This window comes from Panthera leo, chromosome A1 (assembly GCF_018350215.1).
Source record: "Panthera leo isolate Ple1 chromosome A1, P.leo_Ple1_pat1.1, whole genome shotgun sequence".
In the NCBI taxonomy this organism is placed as follows: Eukaryota; Metazoa; Chordata; class Mammalia; order Carnivora; family Felidae; genus Panthera; species Panthera leo.
In genome coordinates, this window is record NC_056679.1 from 50147562 (window position 1) to 50174963 (window position 27402).

The 27402-nt window shown below is 36.6% G+C and overlaps 1 long non-coding RNA gene and 1 other non-coding gene across 3 annotated transcripts in view; one reads left to right on the forward strand and one right to left on the reverse strand.

Moving 5' to 3' along the window:
- Positions 1-27402, forward strand: part of LOC122213821 — a 311434-nt gene that overhangs the window by 164508 nt on the left and 119524 nt on the right. Inside the window, exons 3-4 of one of the 2 annotated variants that reach the window (XR_006199644.1) lie at positions 11630-11677; positions 24093-24201. This is a non-coding gene — a long non-coding RNA (uncharacterized LOC122213821). Of the gene's footprint in view, positions 1-11629; positions 11678-24092; positions 24202-27402 lie in introns of those variants that run through there. The other variant, XR_006199642.1, reaches the window with a different exon arrangement.
- On the reverse strand, positions 17136-17242 carry LOC122202463. The gene has a single exon (XR_006194680.1). It is a non-coding gene; the product is annotated as a U6 spliceosomal RNA (small nuclear RNA).

The window sequence follows — 27402 nt, forward strand, 5'->3', positions numbered from 1 at the left end:
AGATAGAATAGAAAGCAAAAGTAGTTAAAAGACATTTATAGAACTCTAAGTAAAACTGCCAAAAAATGAAGACGTATTTTCTATGTATGATGTGCTGGCTAGAGGGCCAGCAGGATGCTTAAGGCTGGTCCTGAAGCAGCAACAGCTAGCACTAGTTTTTAAGGGAAAAACAATTATTTTTGGGTGTATTCTAGGCTCCGGTCTTTCTGGGAGAAAGACACTGGATGAATTAGTTACTTTTTTCCTCAAGTTAGTTAACATACAGTGTAGTCTTGGCTTCAGGAGTGGAACCCAGTGATTCCAGATGAATTAGTTCTTAAGGAGAGATACATTCAGTAACTTAAGAATTTTAACTTGTTAGAATTTGGGGAATGGGTAAAATGTGAATCACTCTCTTCCTGACTTATAGGGGGTTGTCACAACGTGAATCAGGACAGAAAACACTATAGCAGGTTTGGTTTCTTTGAATGTTTCTTTTTTCTTATTGGTTGAAATGCCATTGAGTTAATAATGGATTTGTTTTGCTGATGTTTAGGAAAAAAGATAACAAATTTCAGTGAATCAGTATAACTTTCACGTGCTGCCTTGGCCAAAACTCAGTACATTTAATGGCAGTGCCACTGTTGTTGTTTGTTGTACTGTTGCATCTTTGAAAAAGAAAAACATAATACATTTCTAGATATGTTTTCTACTCAGAATCAAATACTGTTGTTATATCTACTTAGTGGAGAAAACGTAACCTTAAAAAAAAGTTACATCCAGATTTTCTAAAAGAAACCAATTAAAATCACATTTCAAGGCTAAGAGTTTACTTCATGGAATTAGTGAGATCTTGGATGAACTCCTAATTCAGTATCTATTCTGCTTGAAGTCAAGAAGGTCTCTCTTAATCACTCTAAGATTGTTTACTCATCTATAAAATGGACACTGTATGGGGTTCTTATAAGGATTAAATGTGATATATAATACAAAGCATTCAGTATGGTGTCTGCAAAATGCTAAATTCTTAATAAATGGTACGTACTGTTAGCAGTGGTACCATTAAATCATCATTGTTGTCATCCACAGGATTACTGTAGTCAAAGCTTAGGACAGACAAAAATTAAGGTGATTCATGTCGATGCCCTGTTTAGACACAATTGGTTCCAGCAATCACTGGGATTATGCATGGATGATCCACCCATTTTAATGTCCAAATCATACAGATTTGTGCACAATTAAATTTCTTCTAAAAATATAATCAAGTTTTAGCTGTAAATAATAAAGTATCCAGCAGCTACTTTTAGAAATGCAGATCTGATTTTGTTTCCTCTCCTGTTTTAAAGCCCTCCAATGACTTCCAGTGTACTTTGAATAAATTCAGACACTTTAAAATACCTTTAAAGGCTCTACAGGGATCTGGCTCCTGCCTCATTTCCTTCCCTTTTTCCCTTTTCCCTCGCTCACTCTATTTACCCAATACACTTGCCTTTTGTTTGTAAGAGATCAATAAATATTTAATGAATTAATAAATAAATGTGTAAATGAAATCTGCTGAGATTTGCTCAGTTCATTTGTACCCTAATTTTACCTTAACCTTAAAAGACCTTACCCCTTATATTAAGAAAACCAAAGTTATTATTTATAGGTAGTATTTATTTTTCTCTTCTACACATTTGACCCTTCAGACATGGGTTTGAACTGCTTATATGTAGATTTTTTACAGTATAGTACTGTAAAAATATTTTCCTTATGATTTTCTTAACATTTTCTTTTTTTAGTTTTTTTTTTATTGTAAGAATACAGTATATAATATATATATATATATATATATATATATATATATATATATATATAAAACATACAAAATGCGTGTCAATTGACTATTTGTTATCAGGAAGGCTTCTGGTCAACAGTAGGCTATTAGAAGTTGTTTTTGGGCGTGCCAAAAATTATATATGGTTTTTTGACTATGGAGGGTTAGGGCCTCTAACCTCCACATTGTTCAAGGGCCAACTGTATTTTCTACTTACAAATTTATTTTAATATGCAAATTAATTGTAAGATTATTGTAGGAAAAGACCTGTTTTGTACACACTTCTGCATGTACCGAAATATCTAAAAAGTTGATCATGAAGCCTTTTCTAAGGTCAAAGTTGTTATGCATGCAGGCCTGGGGATAGGTTCTAACAGCATGTTTTATAAAGCTAATCTCACAATAGTTTGATAATTCAAGGCACAGTGTCTATTTGTATTCTTCTCTTCTAAAATACTAGAGATTTACACTGCATATAGTTTGGAGCATAGCAGCAGAATATGTATTTCCATAAATTGGTCCACTTGAGGGATTATATAACTTACTTTCTTACCTTTTCTATATTGCTGGTTTCAGAGGGTCAAAAGATTCAGAGTTCAAAACACTGATCGCCTGGGAGCTATGGATTTGTTACCATGGCAACAAGCACACTAAATCAGTAAACAAGGACAGAAGGAAAGATTGTCTCTTGTTTCCAAGCAAGAAAGGTATCAACAAAACTCAAGTCTTTCAAAGCGGATCTATAATTCTATTGCAAAGGTGACTAACAGTTGTGAGTTTCATAATTTCTGACATTTTTTTCCTGACCTAAAAATTGAAACAGTTAGATGATAGAATATTAGTTTTGAGGAAGATGATTATTTAACTGCTGTAAATTGCAATACTATCTATTCATACCAGTTTCTAACCTTAATATACAAATTATTCAAGGTCAGAGTAAGTATGAGTGAAGGTTAATTACTTTTCATCTATGTAGGTTGAAGCATAGGAAATGGAAGAGACATTTAAATTAACAAATAGAAAGGTCAGAGTATCTTTAGAAAGGTTTTTGCATCTGAGTAGTCAGTGAATAAATCTCAGAAGTATGATCACCTGGATGAAGAATTTACCTCCTGGAAACTAGAAGCAAAGCAGCAAGGAGTTGTGAATTCTGCCTCTCTGTTCATTAAGATGCCCCCTGCTGAGGGCCACTGAGGGGCTGAGCCTGAGTGGCTCAGTTTAGCGACTTCCTGGATCATAGGTTCAAACACTGCATCAGGCTCTGTGCTGATAGCTCAGAGCTTGGAGCCTGCTTAAGATTCTGTCTCCCCCTCTCTCTGCCCATCCCCCACTGGTGCTATATCTCTGTCTTCAAAAATAAATAAAACACTTAAAAAAAAGCCCCTTGCTGATGTTGGGATTGGGCTGCCTCACAAGTACACAGGAAACCTGAACTATCCATGCAGAGCTGAGGCATGTGACAGGGAGGAGACTGGAATAACTGTTGGCATTAGAGCACAGAGGAGCACTTAGCGCATTGCACGGTAATGTACGGTTTACATTTTGCTGCCTCAGCCTAGACTGTGAGGTCCATATGGGAGGAGACTGGATATTGTCATCTTTTTAATAGTAAACGCCCAGTCACAGTGCCTAGTATTTTGAAGTGGCCAAAAATATCTTGTGGAATAGATGGAAAAAAAAATGACTGAAAAAATAAATTCTATCCTGGATTCAGCATTCTGTCCACTTCTGCCCAGTCTTCTGTCTTTGATGATAACACCAAAGGGCAAGGTATGAAAGTATATGGATTTGTCTTTAATGAGCCAAACTAGTTTAGAATGGTTTATAAAAATATTTTGTTTTTCTTATGAGCCTGGGTGGCTCAGTCGGTTAAGAGTCTGACTTCAGCTTGGGTCATGATCTTCTGGTTTGTGGGTTTGAGTCCTGTGTCCAGCTCTGTGCTGACAGCTTGGAGCCTGGAGCCTGCTTTAGATCCTCTCTCTCTCCCTCTCTCTCTTTTTCTCTCTTTGTCCCTCTCTCTCTCCCCCTCCCCCACTTGTGCTTTGTCTCTCTCCCTCAAAAATAAATAAACATTAAAAAAAATAAAAAAATACTTTGATTTTCTTAACACTTTTTCTCTAAATTTGACATGCGTCAGTTAGGCTGATAATTCTCTTAGGTGACAGTTGTCAAAGAAAACTTGCATCTGATGGAGTTAAACAGGCAGGGAATACTTAATTCAAGACTTTTGCAATAAGGGAGAGAAATTGATACTAACTCTCTTGAAACAAAAGACAAGAGAGTTAAACACCTTTGTGAGCTAATGGAAAAGCAGGAGAATGTTAGGTGACTGGTTGGTCAGTGTGATCAGGCCATCTGTGTTTGCTAATTGACACTTACTGTACCACAGAAACTAGCATAGAAGGGCTTTATGTTTTCTGATGATTACATTTCAAAGGGATCCCTCCCAAGTCCTTGGGAAAGGCACTGGTAGGTTGTAAAACTGGCATGAAGCTGGGAGAAGCTTTATATCTTAAAGGGGCAGAGAAAGGATTTAAAATTGCATGTTTTTAAAGTAAAAGCTTTAAGGAAAGGGTGGTCAGGGGCCTGTTGTCAGGAAGAAAACCCTCGAAAGTTTTGTCAAGATGAGTGGAACATTTATACCATTTTGGCCAACTGTACATTATAATTTAGTGGAAAAAATTTAACCACATATCAAAAATTTTATTCGTCTTGATTTTACTATTTTTAAATTTTGAGGGATTTTCAAAAATAATAGTACACCAAAATTTGTTATATGTACTTAAATTCACTTACCATATAATCTCTTGAATTTTTATAGATTAAGCTTTGTCTTTACAATCTTAATTTATTATTATTTAGTTTTTTTTTTCTTTTTTGAAGAATCTCATCTTCCTTCTGAAGGCAAAAACTTGATCATTATAATTGCTTTTAATTATAACTTCTTTAGCTTTGGTGTGCTTTTTTATGAGAAGGAACAGCCAGAATGATACTCAAAATCCCAAGTATGATTGCAGCAAAATTCCATTCACAGATTTGAATAATTTGTTATGTGTTAATCCAACTTCTCTATATTTGAGGCATTGCCTAACGTGCTGTGGGAAGAAAGAAGTGAGAATCTGTTACTCCTGAGGATCTTTCCATTTGCCAGAGGGTATAGAAAATGTTCTCTAGTATCCATGTAGTAAGTGTAATAAAAGACATAGGAAATTACTGTGTTTGTGTATTTGTCTGAGGGAGATACCACTTTTGAGATGATTTTATAAAGAAGATGATATTTCAATGGGAGCTGAAAAGATCAACATGTTTATTTGGGGAAGACACTTATTCCAGATGAAGCATATGTTTGGGGCTGAGGTGTAGAGGAAGGAAAGTGAAAGTGTGTTGGATATTTGCTGAGTTTTCAAGAAGAAAAATAAATTTATTTAAACCCTTAGTTATGTTTCTTGAGCTATAAGAGGTTGGGATGTCATATCACTGAAAGTATATTCTATTACTCCATCAACCCTACAGGCAGGTCTCAAACCCGTCTTTGCTTTTCCTTGCAAGGTGCAATTGAGCTCATCTCAGTTTACTCAATTTCTCTTTTCTTCTCCATTCTATATGTCTCCTACCATGGTTACACTGGTCTTTGATTGATTTATTCTGCGAGATTGATGGTCCTTTTTTCTCTCATTCTTTTATCAGGCTTGGATTGGTTCACCCAGAAGCAGAGGGATTTAGAGTAGGAGATGGAGTTGGGGTGGGAAGGGTCATTTCAGGTCAAGTAAATAGGAGATTGGGGTGAAGAAAAGAAGCACGTTATAATTTCAGCCTCAGAATGAAGAGCCTACAACCTTAAATTCTTTCTGCTGCTAAGATTGGCAATCTCTAATGGTATAACATCTAGAATTCCAGATTATTGTAAGGTAAATGAATCTCTCTTTGTTTTTCTGCCCCTACTTTGATTTTCTAAGTTTAGTTTGGGACATAATTCCATAAAGGGTTGGTGATATGTCCCACCTCAAGATGAGGGTGCATGTGTAGGAGGAGTCAAAGGCTGGAGAAGGAAAACCCTATATGGCATTAGTGCAGTATCCAGCTGAGAATGGAGGTTAACACCAGCTGGTGGAGATCTGTGGCAGATTGTATTTTTCCAAAATGACAACAACCGTATTTGTGGTGCTCATGCTTCCAGAACTTTGCCATTCCCCTCCAAGAGGTAGATTCTGTTTCTTTTTGGACTTGAGTGGGCTTGAAACTATTCCAGCCAATGGAAAACTGTGCAAGTGATGCTATGTGATTTCTGAGACTAGTTCATAAAAAAATAGAGCTCTGGCATGCTTGGATGGCTCTGTTGGTTGAACATCTGACTTTGACTCAGGTCATGATCTCATGGGACCAATGGCATCAGGCTCAGTGGTCTCAGTGTACAGCCCGCTTCAGATCCTCTGTCCCTCTCTCTCTGTCTGCCCCTTTCCTGCTCATGCACGCTCTCTCAATAATAAATTAAACGTTAAAAAAAAAGAAAAAAGAAAAGAGTTTCTGCTTGTCTCTTTTGCTTGTGACTCTTGCCCTTGGAATTCATCCATCAACCTGTGATGAAACCCAAACTAGTCCATGCAAAGACCCAATGAAAAGGTCAACTTAAGGAGGTGGTTAGCACCAATTGCTAAACCTGTGAGTGACTGAGCTTCAAATGAATCCAGTTCACAACTTTGAAATCTTCCAGATTAGGCACTCAATGTTGTGGAGCAGAGATAAGATATCCCTGTTATGCCTTGTCCAGATTCCTAACCCAGTTATTTAATGACACTAAGTTTTGGGGTAAGTTGTTATGTACACAAACCAGGTCTATGAATGACAGGTGGAGTCTGATCTTTATTTGAACTATTGAAACTTTTTGGTGAAGGAAACATATAATCTGAGCTATGTTGAAGGATGTCAACTTTGATAACAAGACAGCAGAGGTATTGAAGGGGAAGGAAGGGGGAAGAGACCATGTTAATAAGGATCTAGGGTTGAATCATGGCAGCAGAAGTAAATAGGAAAAGGTGGATGCGAATAGCACTGTGAAAAACAAACCCACTATATTTGAGTGCTGCTTGGACATAACAAAAAAGATTTATGGAAAGGGAAAAGTCAAAGAGAATTGAAAAAAAAATTGAGAATTTTTAGGAGCTGATATAGTTGGGGGAAAATACCTTGTTTGAGAACACTGAGTTGAATATGTCAGTGCAACATCCAAGAAGGATTCAGCAGCTGCTGGAGATACATAGTTTTCTATGGCATACTTTTCACTGAGCCAATAAATGAAAATTATAGGAATCCATGAAGAGAGTATTGAAAGGAAGATCAATGGATCAAGATGAGGGGGCACTGGCAATTAAGGGACAAGAGCAGTGAAAGGAATGGGAAGAATAGTTGGAGAAAAAAACAACAACAAAAAACACCCCTCAAAAATTTAGAAGGATCCAGTGAAAGGCAATATTTCATGATGTCAAGGAAGCAGATTTTTTTTCATGAAAAACTAGTTTGTCAATAATGCGTAGGATGACAATGAGGATTTAGAAAACAACCGAATTTTATGATTAGAAGTTGACTTTATGGAGAGTAGCCTCAGGTGAAAATGAGACAAAAACCAATTTTCACAGGAAGTGGGTGGCAGGGATGGAACTTGAAGCAGGAGGAATATACCCAGTGAAATTTCTTAGTGAAATAAAGAAGAGAGGAAAATGATTGCTCAAAGATTGGGGGGAATTTGGGCATCTTTGAGGCAACAATGGAGAGGGAGACAGAAGGGTTCAAGTGCATGGAACTGGGGAAGAATCATACAAAGATCATATGTTCAAGGGTTAGTCTTAAATGGAGAGGGGACACTTCTATGAGTCAAAAGAAAACAAAGTGAAGTAGATGTAGAAATCAGAATTACATTCTTCCATTTTGTTCCTAACATTAGTATCAATATTGAACTCTTTTGCTGGGAAATAATGATGTTCTTATTGAAGATGCATAAAATGTTAGTTTGCCAAAAGATAGGACTATGATCTATAGATTTGTGCAGTTAAATAACAAGAAATAGAAGACTTAATTTTAAATATACCTCTTGTATGTCATTTTTGGCTTCCCAAATCCTCTGACAAGAAAATTTAAGAGCACCGTGTAATCTATTAGTTTTTGGTTATTGGTTATTACTGTCTTTTGATGTTTTGTCACACTTTGCTCCTGTCTCTTACCAGCATTTATTTCAATCTGTGTCCAAAATGTACTCATAATCTCGGATATTTATATAAATTAGCACTTTAAAACTTCTGACAGGTGCCAGTGATATTTGGTCTATGCTTTGCCCTCACTTCATGAGAATCTCTCTCTCTCTTCCTCCTCCTCCTCTTCCTATCTCCATTTCCATCCCCATCTCTCTCATCTTCATCTCTAGGTAGACTTGGAGCTGGTTTAGTTGCCACTATGCATTCAGGCTCTGTCTAAAACTCCTTTTATTAAAAAAAAACAGATTAATTAGTATTACAGATGTGACATTATTTATCTCCTGAAAAGCCCTGATCTGTGGGGTCATTAGGAAATCCTATCATAAATGTTGGGGCTGAAAATGTAAGAGAAAATCGAATCCATCTATATATTATGGTTATTGTGACACTACCCCAAAGCAGGAAAATGGAGACTTTCAGAGGAATCATACCATTCTTTTTTATTCTTTTAATCAACTCACCCAAATAAAGTTTTAGATACATGAACATACCACTACATTTCTCTCTTAGATAAGTAAACCAAAAATATTGTGACAGTAGAGATTATATAGGATCTTTTCCTTTGCTCTAAAAATATCTATAAATGGAATCTGTTTATATAGTGTATTGATAAAAAAAAAGCTTATGATAACAAAAATTAGGAATGAAAAATCCCAGGAGGCTGGAGATTTAGAGTTCACTTACCATCTGCAGTTATTACCCTTGTGATATTTGTGTACATGAAGATACAGATTGGATTTCAAAAGTTCATAGGAAGTACTTATGAAGCCAAGAACGGTCCTCTTGTTGCAATTCCTGACTTACACAAAAGCACTTCAGAATAGCAGACAAGAGCACTTGAATTTTCTAATCATTTAAAGGCCACTTTGGGAGTCCAAATCCACATGGTTCAGTGCTTCTGGTTGTTAACATTTTGTACTGTCATTTGCCCATATTTGTTAAACAGTTTTTAATTGCTATTTTGCTTTTCTCCTTAAATAGTAGTCTTTGTAAATGAAAAAAGAAATCCTGCAGAATGTGTTTTTTCTTCTTATTTTGCATTGAACATTTAAAATGAAAATTGTTACTGTGTTCTCAGCAACCATTTGAATTGCTCTGCTTCATGTGACACTGGCTTTTTGAAAGTGCCAACTATCACTTGACTCTTCATTATTAAATCATCACTATCTATACCTGTTGCCCTGGAGTAGGAGGCTCACTATATGATTTGATTTATTTCCTTAGCAACAAATTTAAAAAGAGAGCTTGATTTAAGAGTTATACAATAAGGGTGCATGGGTGGCTCAGTTTATTGAGCATACAACTTTGGCTCAGGTCCTAATCTTGCCTTCTGTGGGTTCGAGCCCCATGTTGGGCTCTGTGCTGACAGCTCAGAGCCTGGAGCCTGCTTCAGATTCTGTGTCTCCCTCTCTCTCTGCCCCTTCCCTGCTCATGCTCTGTCTCTTTCTCACAAATGAATAAACATAAAAAAGAGCTATATAACATTATTTTAATAAGTATTTATGGAGATTTTAGAAGTTCAAAATTTAAAAATGGCTTAACAAAAAACAAAAGCCAAGTGTTAATGCAGATGTGGAGAAATGAGAACACTCTCACACTGTTGGTGGAGATGTAAATGGTGAAGTCATTATAGAAAACAGTAAGGGGGGTCCTCAAAAGATTAAAAATATAATTACCATATCATTCAGCAATCCCACTTCTGGGTATTTATCCAAAAGAATTGAAAACAGGATCATGAACACACACTAGCCCTCTTATGTTCATCATAGCATTGTTTACAATAGCCATGACACAGAAACAACCTAAATGTCTGTCAACAGACGGATGGACAAAGAAAAGGTGATATATACAAAGGAATTTCATCCAGCCATTAAAAAAAGAAGGAAATTCTGCAACATGCAACAACATGGATGAACCTTAAGCACATTATGCTAAGTGAAATAAGCGAGGCACAGAAAAACCCTGCATGATTCCATTTACATAGGATATCTAATATAGTCAAATTCATAGAATCAAAGCATGACATGGTGGTTGCCAGAGGCTGAGGGGATGGGGGAATGGAGAATTACTAGTCAATCGGCATAAAGTTTCAGTTGAACAAGATGAATAAAACCTAGAGATCTGCTGTACAACATTATACCTAGAGTCAACAATACTGTTATACACACCTACAAATTTGTTGAGAGGGTAAATCTCATGCTAATTCTTCTTACCATAATACAATTTTTAAAAATTAAATGAATAAAATATTTTGCTCCACACTGTCTTTAAGGTTTCATGTAATAGACACAGTATAGATTCGTTCTTACTATTCCAATTCCATATTTTTGTTAGTTCTTTGGAGTCACCTTTGCCTTTTCATGGACAATTAGGTGGAATTGAATTTTTCTTTGTCATTAAATTGCCATTTCACCTACAAGACTGAGGTTTTTCTAGGCAATTTAAATAGAATCCTGGCACTATTTTAAGTTATAAACTCATCTCAGAAGCACCGTGCACCTGCTGTATGTCAGGCTTTCTGCCAGGTGATGGCTACAAAGAAACAGTTTCCACCCTCATGGAGTTCCCACTGGAAAGGAAGAAGCTGGTGATGATCATATCAATACTTAAATTCCATGATTGTCACCTATGATAAGTACTATGCAGGGAAACGGCAGCGAGCAATGAGAGAAAATAACACCGGGGGACCTATTACCCTCACGATTATGGGAGAAAGTCTCCTCATAGACTGAGAAATGACTAGTGACCCAGGCAAGGAACAAGTAGTGTGATATTCCAAGAGAGTGAGCTGTGCTCCTGGAGGCCTTGATGTGGGGAACAGCTTGGTGTATTTCTGGAACTGAGAAGAAGGTCCTAGTGCAATGGGATATGAAAAGAGGGGAAGATGAGTTGGAGGTGGGAAGTTTGAGTAGAGAGAGGCCAACTGATGCAGGGGTTTGTAGTTCATGACATAGGGTTTGTTTGTTTTGTGAAGTACAGTTGGAAACTGTTGGAAAATGTAAGTAGGAAAGTAGTAGGATCTAATGTATTTATTTAAATGATTAGCTTATAGAAGGTCAGGAATTAGAGAGTGAGGCAGAGTGCAGGGAATACTCCCTGTTGAAGAAATAAGTCAGGAAGTATATCTTTCTCTACTTTAACAAACACAGTTTGATTGTAAGAGCAATGGGTATTATAAACATCGGCAATTCTGTGTTCTGTGTATCTCGTTAAAATTACTTACGTTTTTGTTTTGTAATGTTCACGTTTAAACGTTATGTTTAGTTTCTGCATAGAGTCTTATTTCCTGTTTTCAGTTTCTTTAAAAAGTTGAGATCATAATACCATACATATGGCCTTTATTCTTTCAGCAAAATTTTACTGATCATATGCTATAAGAATTGTACAAGGTGAAGACGTTTACAACTGCCATCTGTCACCCTACCCTGTCCCTACTCGCACTCATACTTGCTGTCTGTCTTGCATCTGTGGATCACTAAGCTGTAGAATCAGTATTCACTATGCCATCTTCTCCTTACACTTGAAAAAATGTATATATCAGTTCTTTCTATCTTTTATTAAATAACATCTTTCTTTAATTCAACTCCAGAGTCCTTGGTGCTGCTGATTCTGCTGGGCTTGAGCTAACGTTGAAGAGGTAGGTACGTTTCATCTCATGCTTTTATTATTAGGGCCCAGACTATCTAAATTTAATGCTGCTTCTGGAAACTTATAAGTAATTTTGACAACAAGAAAACTGAAAAATAATTCTTGAAAGTAAAAAACTAGCATCTCTATTTGCTATCTCAAGAACATAATATACACACATCTAAAGAAGCTGTCTGTCCAATGTAGTTCTTAAAGAAACGAATGGAGTCTCCCAAATTAGAGTGCACTTGTGCATACTTAATGTTTCAGTTAGCTATTTATGCAAAGTGCAGGTTCTTCTCTCTTTTGAGAGATGAATGCACAAGTATGTAGCTTACCGATTTTTGTTTTGCTGCTGCCACAAATTGCACAAGACCTTGTTAAAGTTCTCTTGTCCATTTAAGGTTCACATTTTAGTCAGTCTTCAAAAATGCATTTCTTTGGTTCTTGCTCAGAGTTAAGTGATGAATTCTCCATTGCTTTTAGAAAGAAACATAACACTTACCAAGTACTCTAGGGTTGAATTCTGTAAGTAAATTTCTGAGTTTCTGAGGTGATCTTTCTTCACTCTTTCCTTAGCACTTCTAGATTCTGTGTTGCATGTACTGAACTTTAGTGTTTAGTAAGCACACTAAATCTTTTGCACAAATTATTTGTTATTAGAAAAGTTATTGAATTGAGGAAAATATGTTCAGAAGCAATAAACATTGAGAACTTGTGGTTGAAAATTTAGTTACATATATTTAAATATTCGTCATGGTAGTTATGAAAATGCCTACTTACCTTTGCAAATATAAAGTAATATGTTTTCTTTAATCTAGAGGCAAATATGATCAGTTGTTTTAGTAAACTATATGATATTCTTATAATGATAATGGTTAAATATTTCACTTGCATGCAGATGAAATGATCACTGATAACGTATACAGCTATCATGTAGATAATCTTTTTTCATTGCTTAGAAGATAGATAATATATGAGCAATATCCGTAACTTTGTAGATAATCTTTTTTCATTGCTTAGAAGATAGATAATATATGAGCAATATCCGTAACTTCTATCCATATCTATCAGTTTGTTCCTGAACACAGTCCTGAGAAAAAAAATAATATAATGAACATGTGTCCATATATGCTAGTCCATTGATTTGGGGAGTGGTTTTTTAGGACATATAAATAAGGAATGAAACTCAAATGAACAATGTAGAATTAAAATTCACTTCCCATTCTTTTTCATGTGCAGCAATTCAGTCATTGGTTTCAGAGGTAAAAAAAAAAAAGCATTAGGTATTGGATACAAAGAATATAGGTAGAATTGACAGTCAATGATTTTAAAACAAAGGGAAATATTGTTATTTGAAAGAAGAGCTTACATTTCTAAAAATTTCACTTGCATAAAATTATCAGGCTTTAAGTGAGTCACATTTGAGCAGCTACTGTGTACCGTCCATTACAACAATTTTATCCTCCCCCCAGCCTTGACTTTTGCAAAGGGATTTTCCAGGGCAATAGGTAAGATTATCGTCTCTGAACATGCTGATAGGAAGCTAACAACTTAAGTTCCTGTGTGTGAGAACCAGGGCTCCCTCTTTACTTGTGGAATGAACACGAAGGGTTGTTTTCCCCTAGTATGCTGTAACTATTCAAGACATGCTTGTTTGTTGTTGCCCATGGTAGTAAAAATGTTTAGTATTTGACCCGTCAACTCAAAATTAAGGTTTCTAGATGGTGGTAACCCTTTTTGTGTTTAGCTCCTCACTAATGCATGATGCCTAATTAACTCAAGGTTTGAGGGTAAGTTGCTTAGATGACAGCTGTTAACTGGTGATGCCAACAGGATCAGGTTGAGGAGCTAAATACTCAAGACCTGTCAACATGAAAGTCAGTGATTCTCAACACTGATTGCAGAATAGAATCACCTGGAAACTTAACTGGGTGGGATGATCGGGTTGGAAGTGCAGATTCATTTAATCAGAGCCAGAGGTAGAGGAAGCCTGGACAGAAATATTTTTTAAAAACTTTCCAGGGACGGTTCCTATTGTGTAGACAGGATTGAGAAACTGGGGAGTGGCTCCTTTTCTGGCAGAAAGAAGAGAATTGAGCCACTGATTTCACCTGCCTTAAGAGAAGGTTTTGATTACAGACATTTCAACATGATATTGTTTCTTCTGTTAGATAGGAGGTTCCCAAAGTGGTCAGAAGACTGGTAACATCAGTGTCTGGGAACTAGTTAGCGATGCAAATTTTCAGACCTTCTAAAACAAAAACTCTGGAGATGGAGCATAGAGCACTGTGTTTTAAAAAGTCTTCCAGTTGATTCCAATATATCTTAACGTTTGAGAACCATCGTTTTCAGTAAAGTCTTGGCTAACATAGGTATTTAGAGGCCAACAATTGAAGCTCTCCACACTAATCACCCATTTAGAGTTCAGTTAAATGGAAAGTACCTGATCAATGAGACCTACATCTTACCTGGATGAATAAACAGCTTCATCATGAGAATATAGTAGTGGACCTAGATGACATTTTATTATTTTAAGAGCCTTCCAAGAGTAATGAGTTACATGGCATAAAGGTTCACATCCAAAAGTTAGTGCTCTTCCAAGGAATATGTTGTGAATATTTTTTTTATTCCTTCATTATTAAAATCCCTGAAGCAAAATGGTCTGTCCCAAAATTTGGAATACATTACATAACAAATCACTTCTCTGGTGGTCAAAATTAGACTCAGAGTAATAGATTCTCAAGTTCTTCTTTTCCCATCTGAAGAACTAAATTGGTATCAAGGCAAGAAAACATATTTTATACTCTGTTGATGAGTTAAGCCCTCTAAGAGTTGTAAGGATAATTGGAGTTCTTCTTCATCACTACTACAGCTTGACTCTCCAAGTATTTTATTTATTTAAGGAAAATGTCATCTATATTCTCTCTCTGGTCTATAAGTTTCAAGGATTCTTGTTACTCTCACATTTGGTTTTCTTTTTGACACATACATTTTTTCCTACCATATGTCTACTCTCAACTTTGAATCCCCATACAGTGCAGAGTGCCTTCCTTTTTCTATTGCATCTGTTTCTTTTTGATAAGCTGTGCCCTTTCACTGTTGCACATCATGAATCTCATCCCATCAAGTTTCAATAATATCTTTCTGTTCATGTGTACTTCTTTGGCTTTAAAATTGAGATAGAAATTTTAGCCTGGGATTTTGAATATTCAGATATAATCATCCGGGTCTAATTACTAAAGAGTTAACTGCCAATTAAAATTCTCTTTCCGTGTAGAGAATATAGTCAATGGTATCGCAGTATTATTGTGTGGTGACAGATGGTAGCTACACTTGTGGTGATCCTAGCATAACGTGTAGAGATGTCGAATCACTATGAAAATAATGTAACATCATTGTGTGTCAACTGTGTCAACTATAGTAAAATTTTTTTTTAAATTCTCTTGCTGTTCATGGAATCACAGAAATACAGGATTAGAAGGAATTCTGAGTTTGCATGGAAACTCTCTGCTTTATGGTTTTTCTTTTCATGTAACAATCATTTTACCTAGTAATTAGAAATTTTAAATTTATTTTTTGTCTTTGCCTTTCAAACTGTAATTTATTTCTTATTAGAATATTTTTAATGTGTATTTATTTTTGAGAGAGAGAGAGACAGAGAGAGCATGAGTGGGGGAGGGGCAGAGAGAGAAGGAGACATAGGCTCTGAGCTGTCAGCACAGAGCCTGATGCGGGGCTCGAACCCACCAGCTCCGAGATCATGACCTGAGCCAAAGTCGGATGCTTAACTGACTGAGCCACCCAGGTGCCCCCAAACTGTATTTTAAATACCTTTCCCGGGGCGCCTGGGTGGCTTCATCCACTAAGCGTCCGACTTCAGCTCAGGTCATGATCTCACGGATAATGCGTTCAAGCCCCGCCTTGGGCTCTGTGCTGACAGCTCAGAGCCTGGAGCTTGCTTCAGATTCTGTTTCCCTCTCTCCAGCTACAAATTTTACTTCTTCTTTACAGCACCTACACAATTTATAATTATATATTTAGTTGTGAGATACTTTTTAAGTGCTTACCGTCCTTATTAGATTATAACCCCACAAGGGAACAGGGGATATCTATTTCTTAATCTTTTGTCTCCAGTGGTTAGCACTATACTTACAAAGTACCTGCTCAATAATTAGGAGTTTTGCTAGTTACTCTGCTACAAAGGGAAGTGGGGAATGCTGGCATGTGTTATACAACAACCTGTATCCTTTTGTCTCACTTATAAAACATATGTCATTGCAGCAGAACATTTTGAAAATAACTTACTTTCTTCCTATTGGCCCCTAGACATTGGTAATGTGTTTTAGTTGACTAGAGTCCACCAATTCCACTTATATACATGGACTGTTGATCTCAGCTAAGAGAGCTGCAACTAAAGAAACACCTACGCCACCAACCTAATAAATTGGTAGACACAGACCTTTTTAAACTAATAACAATCAGTAATAGTAACTGATAGCGAGTTTTAGATAAATGCCAAGCTCTGAGTTAAGCACTGTGTATATATTATCTCTTAAAAAATGTATATGAGATAAATGCTCTTTTATTATCCTAATTTTCCCTGTGGACACAGGGAGAAAAAACATTACACCCAAAGTCACTTATATATTAAATGGTTGAGTCAGGGTTCTAACTTAGCTCTTTCTGAGTCAAATAAGCACAGGATTTTATCTATTTCTTTGACAAATAATGATAAGATTGATACTTTTTTACAGAAGTTTATTCATTTTGATAGAGAGAGAGAGCTGAGCAGGGGAGGGAGGGAGGGAGGGAGAGAGAGAGAGAGAGAGAGAGAGAGAGAGAGAGAGAGAGAGGATCCCAAGCGGGCTTCATGCTGTCAACACAGAGCCTGACGTGGGGCTCCATCTCATGTTTGGTGAGATAGTGACCTGAGCCACAATCAAGTCGGATGCTCAACCAACTGAGCCACCCAGGTGCCCCTGATTTTATTAAATTACAGTACAGTTGACATACAGTATTAGTTTCAGGTGTTCAACATAGTGATTTGACATTTATATATATTACAAAATTCTCACCACAAAAAGTATAGTTACCACCTGTCACCTTACAAAGTTATACAAAATTGACTATATTCCCTGTAGATTGACTTTTCTAAAGAAAGATATACTTGCTGGATTAGAGTAGATGATCATCATGTCCAGGCAAACTGCCTTTTGTAAATTAATTGAAGGGTACCTATTCACTTACAGAACTGAATTATATATTTAAATCATATGCACTATATATATGCATGCTATATATTATATGCACAGTAATATATATTACATATATTTATTTGCTAGTACATAAGAGTTAACATTTATCAAATGCTTACTGTGAGCCTAATTCTAAATTAAGTAGTATTAAAAGAGGTGTTATCTCATTTAAAGATCATACCTTATGCAGTAGTACATTTGCCACTTAAAAAAAATATGGAATGGTTCATAAATTTGTGTGTCATCCTTGTGCAGGGACCTTGCTAATCTTCCCTGGATTGTTCCAATTTTAGTATATCTGCTGCTGAAGTGAGCACAATACTTTCCACTTTTTATAGGTGACAGAACTGAGGTGCAAAAAGAAATAAGGACACTTTTACTGAGGTCATATCATTTATAAATGATGGAGCCAGGTTTGGAATACAAGACCATTTGACTCATAGGATACATTTATCATCTATGTCTTTCTTCTCAAATCCCTAAACTGACCAGGGATTAAAAGTTTTTAGCAGTATTTTTCACGTGTCTTCTGAGTATTTCTCTGTCATTCGGTACAGTTGGATATATGGAATATTCTCTGTCATGAGAATTTAGGCACTTGGAAATGTACTTAGTAAGTGCAGGCCACCTCAGGGTATTAATTTTTACACTAACTCCTGTTAGTAAGACCTTAGTAAATCCTAAAGTGTTTCTCTTCCTTTAAAGAAAAACGTTAGAACCTTTCTTCTCCCCAGTGTCTGACAGTCATAAAAGCTTTACCAGCCTAGGACAAAGAAGTCAACACTTCAATATCAAGTTGATATGAGAGCCTTTAGGATAATGACCATCACTTTTGTAGGTCTTATGCTGCAAACGTGTATAGCATTGCCTAATTAATTTTAGTGGATTGATTGACATGTGCAGTCACCTCATTCTTGTATTGCTACCTGAGACCATACTTTGTCTGGGGCTCGTCTTACCACTTCCTAATTTGTATAAATTCCTCTAGCTCTCAGATACATGGATCTGCATTTGCTTAAGGTTGTGCCTTGTGGAGTAGGAAACTTTAGAAACACTTGGAGAAACAATATTTTTCTGAAAACGTAAAACAGGAATTTGTATGTTATGTTTTCAGTTATTCACATATCTTGTCAGATCAAGAACAAAAACTTTGGGATTTAAAAAATTATGCAAATGCAGTAATTCAGCTTGCAAATTAACTATTAGTCATTTTTCTTAGCCTACAGATTTGATTTAATAACATGTTTAAATGTAGACAAGTCTCTTTTAAGTATTTGATCATTCATGTTCTTCTCTCTGGAGAACTTCACTTATGCTAGAACCAAGTTAGCATGTCTAGAAAATGATGTGAAGTAGAGAATTTTGACTATATGACATCAAACTGCACAACCTAGAAGGGATGGATCAAATATTTGAAACATAAAATTTTTCAAAACTGAAGCAGGAAGAAATAGAAAATCTGAACAGACCAATTAAAAGTAACACAATTGATTCAAAAATCAAAAAAACTACAAAAAAAGCCCCAAAAGTCCAGGATCAGATGGATTCACAAGTGAATTCTATCAGATATTTAAAGAAGAGTTAATACCTATTCTCCACAAACTATTCCAAAACATAGAAGAGGAAGGAAAGCTTCCAGATAACATTCTAAAATGACAACATTGCCAAAACCAGAAAAAGACCCCCCCCCCCCATGCCATACACACACACACAAAACTACAGGTCAATATCCCTGATGAACTTACATGCAAAAATTCTCAATGAAATATTAGCAAACCACATACAAAAATACTTTAAAAATAATATTCACCATGAGCAGGTGAGATTTATTCCAGGGATGCAGGGATGGTTCAGTATTCACTAATCAATTGTCATACACCACATCAACAAAATGCAGGAGAAAATCATCCTACACTGACAGTGTGGAGCCTGCTTGGGATTCTCTCTGTCTCTCCCTCTATCTCTTTCCTCTCCCATACTCTCTCTTTCTCTCTCTCTCAAAGTAAATAAATAAACTTAAAAAAAATCAATCACCATGATCAAGTGAGAGTTATTGCTGGGTTGCAAGAGTGGTTCAGTATTCACAAATCAATCAAGGTGCCACATCACATCAACAAGAGAAAGGATAAATATCTTATCATTTCAATAGATGCTGAGGAGCATTTGATGATGTACAACATCCATTCATGATAAAAATTCTTAGCAAGGTAGGTTTAGAGGGAACATACCTCAACAAAATTAAGCCCATATATGAAAACACCCACAGATAATATCATATTTGATGGTGGAAAAACTGGGAACTTTTCTCCTAAGGTCAGGAACAACACAAGGATGTCCATTCTCACCAGGTTTATTCAACATGGTACTGCAATAGTTAGCCACAGCATTCAGAAAAGAAAAAGGAATAAAAGGCATCCAAACTGGTAAGGAAGAAGTAAAACTTGTACTGTTCACAGATGACATGATACTGTATTTGGAAAACCCTAAAGACTCTACAAAAACAAGTAAAACTGATAAATGATTTCAGTAAGATTGCAAGATACAAAATCAATATACAGAACTCCGCTGCATTTCTATACACTAATAACGAAGTAACAGAAAGAGAAATTAAGAAAACAATCCCATTACAATTGTACCAAAAATGATCAAATACCTAGGAATAAACTTAACAAAGGAGGTGAAATAACTGTACTCTGAAAAAATATAAAACATTGATGAAAGAAATTGAAGATGACACAAATTGAAAGATATTCCATGCTCATGGAACGGAAGACAAATATTAAAATGTCCATACTACCTAAAGCAATCTACAAATTTAGTGCAATACCCATCAAATTACCAATAGCATTTTTCACTAAACTAGAATAATCCCAAAATCTGTATAGAACCACAAAAGACCCCAAATAGCCCCGAAAAACAAAACTAGAGGTATCATAATTCTAGATTTCAAGATATACTACAAAGTTATAGTAATCAAAACTATGGTACTAGCACAAAAAATAGACACATAGTTTAATAGAAAAGAATAGAAAATCCAGAAGTAAACCCATGATTATATGGTCAATTAATCTTCAACACAGTCAAGAATATGCAATGGGGAAAAGGCAGTCTTTTCAACAAAACTGTGTTGGGAAAACCGGACAGCTACCTGCAAAAGAATAAAATTGGAACACTTTTTACTATATACACAAAAATAAACTCAGAATGGATTAAAGATCTAAATGTGAGAACTGAAACCAAAAATTTTCTAAAAGAGACTGCAAGCAGTAATTTCTTTGATTTCAGCCACAATTTGCTAGATATGTCTCCTAAGGAAAGGGATACAAAAGCAAAAATAAACTATTGGGACTACATCAAAATTAAAAAAAAAAAAAAAAACCTTTGCCCAGCAAAGGAAATAATCGACAAAACTAACGGACAGTTTACTGAATGGGAGAACATACTTGCAAATGACATATCCAATAAGGGATAGTATCCAAAATGCAACTCAACCCCAAAAAATAAACAATTAAGAAATGGGCAGAAGACATGAACAGATATTTCTCCAAAGAAGACATACAGATGGCGAACAGACACACGAAAACATGCTCAACATCACTCACCATCAGAGAAATGCAAATCAAAACCACAATGAGATGTCACCTCACACCTGTAAGAATGTAAAGTAAAAAACACACGAAAAAAATGTTTGTGAGGAGGTGGATAAAATGGAACTCTTGTGCACTGTTGGTGGAGCTACTGTGGAAGAGAGTATGCAAGTTTCTCAGTAAATTAAAAATAGAGTTACCATATGATCCAGTAATTCTATTACTGGGTATTTACCCAAAGAGTATGAAAACAGTAATTGGAAAAGATATGTGTACCCAAATGTTTATTGCAACATTATGTACAATAGCCCAGATATGGAAACAGCCCAAGTGTCCATCAGTAGATGGATAATTCCATTATATATAATGGAATATTATTCAGGTACAAAAAAAGAATGAAATATTGCCATTTGCAACAACATGGAGGGATGTAGAGGGCATAATGCTAAGTGAAATAAGTCAGTCAAAGAAAGACAAATACTATATGATTTCACTTGTATGTGAAATTTGAAGGAAAAAAACCCAAAGGAACAAAGAGAAAAAGAGACAAACCAGAAAAAAATAGGCTCTTCACTATGGGGAACAAACTGATGGTTACCGGATGGGAGGTGGGGGGGAGACAGGTGAAAAGGATTAAAAGTGTACTATCGTGATGAACACTGAGTAATACGTAGAATTTTGAATCACTGTAGTTTATACCTGAAACTAATACAGCACTGTATATTAACTATACTGGAATTCAAATAAAATAAAAAAAAATAGAGCATAAGAAATACTGTTTGTGATATTATAATAATGATATAATGGGACAGATGATAGCTATACTTGTGGTGAGCATAAAAAAATGATAAACTTGTCAAACCACTAAGTCATACACCTAAACTAAAGTTACAGTGTGTGTCAACTAAAACAAAACAAAACTTTTGGCGGTGTATGCCAGAAAGAAATAGAAATTCTATTTCTAAAGAAAAAAAGGAATTCTTTTTTAACAGATGGAAAGAGTGATCAAATATGCATGAAAGGTAGAGACAAAGACAGAGACAACCTCCATAGAAAAATGAAAAGAAAATATAGGCTCAGATGTCTTTTCACTGAAGCCAAGATTTCTTGCAAAGAGAGTGCTCTGAAATCTCAAATTTGTGGAAGGAACTCTCTCTGGCAATTAGTTACTTGTGGTTGGCAAGAGATTAAACTTCTTCACGATGTGTCAAATGTCTTCAGTTTCACTCAACTGCCACAGACACTACCCACACAACAGTAACTGGCTCTGGTTGGCTCAACAAAGATGCTCTTGTGAGTGAATTAAGACCAAAATAACTTTCTCCTCTTCCTAGTCCTGCAGAAGAGAAACAATAGTGAGATTTACAATCAAATTTAGGCCATTCAAAAAGAAGAATTTGCTTTCTCATCTTCTGATTTGAAACATTCAGACACCACTTTTGGTAATACTCTTATTACTCTCAAGAGGACAAAAATGAGTAAACTGTTATAGAGTGAAAGCTGTACCTTTTTTTTTTCTCAGAATAGACCACATGTTTAAGCATTTCTTTCAGTAGAAATTCCATTTGGTTACTAGGTGGCAAAAATGCTTCCAGTTTTGATAGGAGTCATAATTAGTGACTTTCCATTGGAGTCTAACTGGGAATAACTAATGTCGAAAAGAAGTCACAGATTGGGGTGTCTGGGTGGCTCAGTCGGTTAAGCGTCCGACTTCGGCTCAGGTCATGATCTCACGGTCTGTGAGTTCGAGCCCCGCGTCGGGCTCTGTGCTGACAGCTCAGAGCCTGGAGCCTGCTTCAGATTCTGTGTCTCCCTCTCTCTCTGCCCCTCCCCTGTTCATGCTCTGTCTCTCTCTGTCTCAAAAATAAATAAACATTAAAAAAAAAAGAAAAAAAAAAAGAAAAGAAGTCACAGATTAAAATGAAGCAAGATTTACTGAGGTTTGTCCTTCATAACCATAGAAAATTTAAAACATAAGGATATCAAATCCACTCTAGTCTGAATTGGGTATTGACATACTTGCTGCATTGGGGTCTGTGGCAAGCAGGATTACTGATCCATATAGGCTATAAACCTAATTAAGGAGTTAATGTATGATGGTGTAAGCTGAGATATAAGTTGGAGAGGGATTATGATCTCTAGAAAACTTTGGTGATGAGTCTTAACTAAGAATATCACCTATGGACATGAAGATATTTGCTCAAACATAAAGACATTTTCTCTGAGAGACTAAAAGCAGTTGCTTCTATTTGGAATAAAAACGCTATTTGGAATATTTGCTCCAAGTCTAGTTCTTTTCTCTTATATATTAGAAACTAGTAATTAAAATGGTATATTAGGGATGCGTGGCTGGCTCAGTCAGTGGAGTGCATGACTCTTGATCTCAGAGTTGTCAGTTTGAGCCCTACGCTGCATGGAGAAAATATTTAAAAACAAAATTTTTAAAAGTAAATAAAATAAAATGAGATAATAATGTGCACATTGGTTTCCTTGGGCTGCATAATAAAGTAACAAGAACTGGGTGGCTTAAAATTACAGAAATTTATTGTCTCACTCTTCTGAATGCTAGAGGTTCAAAACTGGCGGGTTGATTCTCTCTGAGAACTGTACGAGGAAGTTTTTTCTGTGTCTCTCCTGCAGCTTCTGATGGATCACTGACAATCTTTGGCTCGTAGACACGTAATTCCTATCTCCACTTTTACCTCACATAGTGTTCTCCCTGTGTTTCTTCTGTCTTTTCATATATTGTCTTTCTTTACTCATGTTTGTCTCTGTGTCCAAATGCCCCCTTTTTAAAAGGACACCAGTCATATTGGATTAGAGCCCAGCCTCATGACCCCATTATAACTTGATTATCTCTGTCTGTAATGACTCTATTTTTAAATACGTTTATATTCTGAGGTGTTACCAGGTCACTGGGTTCTTGTCCCAGATACACCAAAGAATTGGAGACCCAAGACCAGAATGGGGAGATAGAGTTTATTGAATAGATAAGTATAGTGCATTTCAAGTGTGCAAGTGGACCACTGCTGGAGCAAGAGTGGCAATGGCACCGAAAAGCTCTAGCTGCATCCTTGTAAGCCTGCTTATCGCATATGTAAATTTGGGTTTGATTGACATTTTGATTGACAGCTCTTTGTTATATAACATTTTGGCCTCTGCGCATGTGCCTACCCGTGATGCATTCTGTTATAATTGTAGTTATTTATGTATTGTATATTGATGAGTGTCTAATGAGCTGTTGTTGTGACCTTAAAGGTAGTTAAGGACAATTTGGACCCTTTGTGTGCATGCTTAGCTCTTAGAAGTCCCCTGTGGCTTTTGAGCCAGTTCTGTGCTAGGCTTTTCCTGTGCTAGGCTCTTACGGGTGGCTCTGAAGGTGTGGCTGTTAACCTTCCAGGGTGGCTCCCAGGGGATGGCCAGGATCTCCTCGCTTCTGCCTAACTAACTGCCTGACAGAGGTGCTGGAGGTTAGGACTTCCAACATATCTTTTTTTGAGAGGCTGCAATTCAGCCCATAACAATGTTTTATCAATCAAGCTCTTTTTTAAGGATATGTGTTTCCTAATGTTTTATGCAGATACAGAAGTTGGCTTACAAATCTTATGCATGGAAACAGTGTAAATCCTCTACCTTGTGGAAGCTTTCTGAAACTATAGGCCCATGACACCTGAAACTTGCAGCAGTTACTATAGGTAGGTATTGCAGATGCTAATCACTTTGTAGAAAGTGAAACAGTAACATTTCATCCAAGGTAGCTTTTCCTAAAGAGATGCAAGCTAGAGAAACTCCATTAATGGGCAAGAGAAAGTAGACTGCTCCTTCTTTTATTTGTCTAAATTCAAAGGCAGCAGGAAGGAGACTCTGCTCCCCAGTGCTGTTCCCTGGATGGCACTATTTTAGCATGACGAACAAACAACTACCTACCACAATACTTCTTTTGAAGTTCACATTCAAAGCCTCTAGGGTTCATGCCCATGGACTCTAGTAATAACCACTACTAGCTCATAGTAGTTCTTTACACTCCTTTCCTGTTCCTACTACTATAACAGATTTTATAAGAACTATCTGAACTAGGCACAGGTCACTGATTTCTTCTATTCACTCTACCCTATACATACACGCATACCCCCCCCCCCCCCCAATCAGTAGAGATATAACTGCTCATTCATGTACGGCAACAGTCAGTATTCAGCAAAAGTTCACTCCTTCACCCCAGATGGTGATGAGATCTCCTAGAAAAGTTCTTATACACTAATTCATGTTCTTCCTTTAACCCCATTAATGCTATGAAGTGCTTGCTTTGAACCAGGTTATTAATTGAAATTTATAATTATTAAACTGGAAACAAAACTCTGGAAGGATGAGAAGAGGGGAAAATGCTAAGTAAGCAGCTGCCTCTGGTGTTCACTCCTAAGTCACCCCACTCTTCTCTCAGGGCTTGATGTTTTTTATCATTATTTTTTATTTTTTTAATGTTTATTTATTTTTGAGAGAGAGAGAGAGAGAGAGAGAGCGAGCATGAACAGGGGGTGGGCACATAGAGAGGGAGATACAGAATCTGAAGCAGGCTCCAGACTCTGAGCTGTCAGCACAGAGCCCAATGTGGCACTTGAACTCATGAATGGTGATATCATGACCTGAACCAAAGTCAGATGCTTAATTGACTGAGCACCCAGGCGCCCTAAGAGACGTGATTTTGATATCAAAGTAACTTGCTCATCGACTAACCTTAAAGTGTTTAAGAGATACTTTGACATTCTTAATTGGCTGATGACTTACAAAAATTTGAACTCCTGCTTTCCTAACAGCTGTTATAACAATATTCTCAGCCATAAATATGATTCAAGTGTATTAAAAAAAAAACTACCCTCATTTGATGAATAGCTTTAGAAGACTTTATACTGTATTTAAATTTCATTTACCAATGCCTGTATTGAGAAAATATGGTCTTCTAGGCCATTTACTTTTTTAAAACAAGAAAAATGACAGGAATTTAATCAACCCTTATATAGGTAGACTTTGGAGAGGAAAGAAAATAGGTGGATAATTTGACTTGGAGTATGAGAGGAGACAAACATGAAAGAAATAAAACTCTGAAGTTAGGGTTGGAAATCTGTAGCCAATTACAGTCAGACGATTTCTCGTGGTGTGAGAAGTGACTGCAATTGTGGGGCCCAAAGGGAGAGGAAACTCAACAGGGCATCTGTTAGCATCATCCTAGGCACCTTGGGAGCATTAGGTCTATTGTGCATATTGGAAGGCCCACATGTTCCCTACTTTGGTTTAAACACACTCAGCAATCAGCAGCTGGGTTTTATCTTATTATTTAATTTATGGGTATTCTTACGCCCTTAAAATAATCACAATTCCCAATACCCAATTTCTTTCTTCCAGCTTTGCCACCGATTCCACTGTGTTCTTGGATATTCAATCCCCTTTGTCATTCCTTGGTTTCCTCATTTGCAAGCACAGGGACATTACACCTGTCGCTTCCTTCTCTCAGACCGCTGGGAAGATTAATGGCATAATATGCTTAAAGCCTGTTGGACTCTTTCGAAACAAGGTGCTACATATGCACAGTATTTCATCCTTATTGATCTCCACTTTGAGGGAAAATTAAGTAAAATGAACACAGCTGGGGTTTAGCTTAGAGTAGGATTCAGGGACTGAAACTATCATTTGGGAAAATAATTCCTCTTACTTTGGAAGAGGGTTTCTGTTCAAGAACCTTGAGAATGAGAGCCTGAACATTTTCCTTCCATAATTGATTCTCTGTGTGATGATTCTCTCTGAGGCTCGTTGTCATCTCATAATTTCCTGGTAACATGCAAAGTTTGTGCTTTTCTCCATAATTTATAGAAACTGTGTCACAGAAAGTAGAAGTCATCTTAAAAATAAAAAGTGGCAAGTTAAATTATGCAAGATGGAATTTCTATGAAAAAAATGGGGAAAAAGTAAATTCTATCATTTTTTTTTTTTCTTCAAGAAATAAAGTTCAGATGTTAGAGTCTGGACTTTTGAAATTGTAGCCATAACTAACAGTATCAAAACAATTGCATTTCTCAGAGCAGAGACCAGGAAACATTTTCACATGGATCATTGGTGTGAGGGGACACATAGGATTCACAAGAGGGCCCCTCAAACCTTTGATCCCATGTACAGGGGATACCGAGGGCCACTAAAAACACTAACATCTTATTGAATATTTACAGGGTTCCTCACATTTCCATACAGTATCTTGGGTTTTTTTTTTTATTATTTAAAGTTTACTTATTTTTGAGAGAGAGAGTGTGTGTGCAATCAGGAGAGGGGCAGAGAGGATATATATATATATATATAGAGAGAGAGAGTGTATCCTAAGGAGGCTCCACGATGTCAGTGCAGAGCCCGACATTGGGCTTGATGTCACAAACCTTGAGATCATGACCTGAGCCAAAATCAAGAGTTGGAGGCCTAACCGACTGAGCCACATACATTATCTTGTTTAATCTTCACAACAATTCTATTATTTTCCTCATTTCCAAAGTTAGGTGAAATAACGTGTCTGAGTTCACACAGCTAGGAAGTAGAAAAGCCTGGACTGAAAGTTATCTGGCATAAATCTGTGCCTACCATATTCTACTGTTTCTGAGAAGGGAGTCCAGAAGCGGATCAGTGAGTGTGCTTTTGTTAAAACAAGTGTCTGATTCCTCCACTAGGTTGCAAGCTCTTTTGAGGGCATTGAATGTGTCATGTTCATATTGTGGGAAACCCAATCATAAGCCCAGTGTCTGTGCATAGGAAAGATACCTGCAAAGGAGATATTGTTATCTCCTTGATGTAGATAAGAAACCTGAGGCTTTAAGACATTAAGCAATGTGCCCATAATCCCATAGCTGGTAAGGAGC